The 4026-nt window shown below is 38.5% G+C and overlaps 1 pseudogene; it reads right to left on the bottom strand.

Moving 5' to 3' along the window:
- Window positions 1–825: 825 nt before the first annotated feature.
- LOC109389984 (cyclin-G1 pseudogene) lies at window positions 826–1717 on the bottom strand (annotated as a pseudogene).
- Between the last annotated feature and the right edge of the window lie 2309 nt (window positions 1718–4026).

Below are 4026 nucleotides of genomic sequence, written 5' to 3' on the forward strand. Positions count from 1 at the left end.
TATTTTGAGTTACTAATGCAATGAAAACCAACTTTCTCAGTGGAACTAGATTGAAGCAGATGTTGTATAAAAACTTTTTTTTACAATATCATGGATACAAACAACACCTGCTTTCTAGAAAATATATTAAATATAACTTAATATGCCAAAATTATGAGGTGTGGTTTTGCTTTATATAAAATGCCCTCAAATTTAAATATAATTCCCATGTAGTAGTTAAGTCCACATCTCTGGATTATCTCTGACTTGCATTACGGGGGCCAAGAAACCATTTTCACTGCCTAGAATGACCCTTATTATGCCTTCAAAGTGAATTTGTGAAATGTTGGTTTTGATGTAAACCTCATAATTTAAAATTAAAATTTAAACTAAGAAGGTTACCATTTTTAATACCACCTAAGTATATTGAGCCAATGTAGAAACTTGGATTAGTGTAAGAAATGAAGATTCACAGTTTACCTTCCCAGGCTGTCATTAAAATTCACATTTATGTTGTTGGCTTTGTTTGTATATCTCACAGATGAATTCAAATTTAAACATAATTCCACTACAGTGTAATTTTATTTATTGATTTATTTTTAGTTATTTTTTATTGTGAAATACACATTGTTTAGAATTAGTTTCAGCTGTACAACACAGTGTACTAGTTATACTTTTGAATGTAATTTTGATCAGGCAGATTTCCCAAATCTGACATCAGTGCTGATGTAGTTGTGATGTTACGAGGCTTCACAGCTTAAATCCATGACAACATTATGGAATCCATAGCTCAGGATTGTGGAGAAAGGCTTCAGGAAAGAGTTTTTTGTTGCTGTAATAATCCAATTAAGGGGCTGTTTCAGGAATTGTTGGAAGGTGGGTTATTCTGTGGTAACTGCTTCAGTTGCCAAGCAGTACACCCAGAAACGATCCATTTCAACTTCTGAACATTTGATTTGGAACTCTCGTGTGATGAATATTCAGTTAAACACTTGGATACAAGTTCTTGCCAGGAAGTCGACTCTCGGCCATTTTTCTTGCAATGGTTCTGAAGACATCCTACTGCTTCTGTTAACTTCACACACTTCTGTGCTTGGATCTCCAACGCAATGATGGATAATGCCAACCCCAAAGGCGATGCTTTAGAAAATATGGTCCTGCAATGGCATGCCTTAGGTTGAGCTTCTAGTCGTTCAAAATTAAGGTTCTTCCTCCTTTCAAATGGCAAGTTCTTTGGAATGAGTGAATAATAGAGTTGCAGAAATTGAAAGGCAGTTAAGTTGTAGCTCTGACTTTGCAACACACCTTCTCCAACACAATCTTTTCTTTCCTCATCAAGTCTGAAACTATGAATCTAGACTGGCTTATTCAGATCAAGTCAGTTGCCAGTGGGACATTCCTTTCTTCTTCTATGGATTTTACAGCCAAGTAGAAGCAGCTCAGTCTAACACACCCCAAGGTGGGGCTGTGCCTTCCTTTTGGACAGGAATCTGTCCAGTAAATTCACAGGTAGAGAAAAGTCTCGGCGTCGAAGCCAAAGAACTGAGTTAGACTAAGATCTTTTACTTCGAAGTCCCTTAGGCTTGCAGTCATCCTGAGGCCGTTAGCAAGTTCAGATTCAATTAGTCTCAAGCAGCAGACATTTTGGCTGACATTTCAGCTCCTGATCCAACAGGGCATTCAGCTGGTGTAGCAGTCTCTGAGAGTGTGTTGTTGTCAGTACCTCTGTCATCTTGATCACGAACGCGGCTCCTCATCTCTAATCACCCAACGCGGGCCTGCTCTCTCCTCAGCCCAAGATATCAGATCCAGCAGATCCCAGGCGGAGGGGATTCACGGGCAAAAGGAGAGGAGCCTGGAAAGCGGGGCGCTGTACTGGGTGGAGGTCTCCGCAGGGCCGCCTGCCCAGGTGACACTGCCCTCCTTTCAATCAGAGAAATTCTTAACTCATCATTCTTGGAAATCAACCACCAAGAATATGAGTTTCAGTTTATATAGCCTCTACCACAAAATCTAATGCTCATCTTCTAAACCACAAAGAATACAGGAATATGGTCAAAAGGTGGAAGGCACGACTCAGTACTGACGCTAATTGCTCCATGACCCTGGGATCCCCAAGTCACTATATTCTTCTTCAGTTAACTATTTTTTAAAAAAACCAATATCATTATTAAATCTAATAAAATTAACAATAGTTTCTTAATCTTATCTAATACCTCATCCATATCCAAATTTCCCGATTGTCTCGAAAGTGTCTTTTTTAGTTAGTTTCTTTCTTTTCTTTTTTTTTCAGCTGAGCCATCCTGCCACCTGTTGGCAGCTCAGCGGCAGCTCAGCTCCAGCGGTGAATAAGAACTCTTGAGCGAGCTCTTACCCAACTGAGCTACTCAGCCAGCCCTTAGTTGGTTTCTTTGAATCACTACTATTCAAATAAGATTCACTTACATTTAGTTGCTTTATGTTGTAAGTCTTTTTAAAACTTTCAGTTTCCCTCCTTTTAAAAATGCCATGTACTTACTGAGAAAACTGGTAGGTCATTAGTCCCTTACAATTTCCCACATTCTGAATTTACAATTGCTCCTGTATGGTATTATTTAGCGTGTTTCTCTGTTCTCCATATTTCCTGTAAACTAGTGGTCATATATAGAGGCTTGATTAGATTTAGATTCAGATTTTCTGGCAGAATGCTTCATGGTTGGAGTCTATTTCTTTTTGCATCATATTGGGAGGCACTTGATGACTTTTTTGCCTGTTTTAGTGATACTAAAATTGAATGGTGCATTTAGGTTTTGTCTTGAGCTATCATTACATATTTTCTCATGACCTTTCCTTCTAATGAATTTTAGAATCTGTTCATGCTCTTTACTTAGGTCCACACCACTGGGGATTCCACAAATGTGGTTTTCTTAGTGTTGTTATTTCTTCTTAAGTTATTGTCTGATATTCTTTGGAAAAGAATAACTTCCCCCAAGGAATTTAAATCTCCAAAAATAGTTTGTTTGTAAGGAATTTAAATCTCCAAAAATAGTTTGTTTGTTTTTATTTTGTTTTTGTTTTAGCTGAGCCATCCTGCTACCTGTTGGCAGTTCAGCGGCTGCTCAGCTCGGGCTGGACTTGAACCGCTGTTGCTCAGAGCTCAAACTCTTGAGTGAGGTCTTAACCAACTGAGCCACTCAGCTGGCCCCTCCAAAAATAGTTTGTATAAGAAAGGCAAAAGGCAAAGCCATTCTGGAGTGGCACAGCAGGGTCCTCCAATGAAAGCAATGAGGACATTGGAAAACATTGTGAATGTCAACATTTCAGAATTCTGGAAATTAACCAAAGGCTTGCAACAATCTAAGAAGTGCTTATTTAAGAAACATGGCTGACTTTTTTGGCAACAAGCTTTGTGGTGTTTTAAATTGCCCTTTTTCCACACCCCCCTCCATCTTCCTGGTAGCCTCTGAAACTACACCTCAGAATGATGGAAACTGTGAAAAACAGAGATTAGCTGGAGAGATCAGAACAGATTTAGAACTCCCCGGAAAGCCCTCTTTCTAGAGAACTGTCACTATTTGACCAGTTTAGCAGCTCTTTGGAAAAGCCTTATTGATCTGACTCAGAGCTCACTCAATGAGAAAAGCCCTATGCCAGAGTGTTTGTGGAATCTGACAGATAGCATTTTAAAAATTGCAGCTGCCAGCTACCTGATGAAGCAATACCAGTAGCAATATGTAATAAGAAAGAAATATTAGAAATTGTGTTTAGAGCTAATCTGCTGAGAGGACTCCACAGACAATGGGACTGTTTATAATTTGTGTTAATATTCCTTTTCACAAGGAAATGATTTCCTTGAGTCAGCATTTAGTACATCACCCTATCAATATTAGATGTAAATCCCACTGGGAAAACATGTACCCATTCTTAGAATTTCTTTAGTATGGAAGCATCCCTTAACTTAGGCTGACCAGATTTAACTTGAGATAAATTTATGCTCACCTCCACACACAAACAAAATAATCATGTTTATCAATTTAAATTTTTATTAATGAAATGGAGGAAAGGAAA

The sequence above is a fragment of the Hipposideros armiger genome, unplaced genomic scaffold (genome assembly GCF_001890085.2).
Source record: "Hipposideros armiger isolate ML-2016 unplaced genomic scaffold, ASM189008v1 scaffold_253, whole genome shotgun sequence".
Taxonomy (NCBI): Eukaryota; Metazoa; Chordata; class Mammalia; order Chiroptera; family Hipposideridae; genus Hipposideros; species Hipposideros armiger.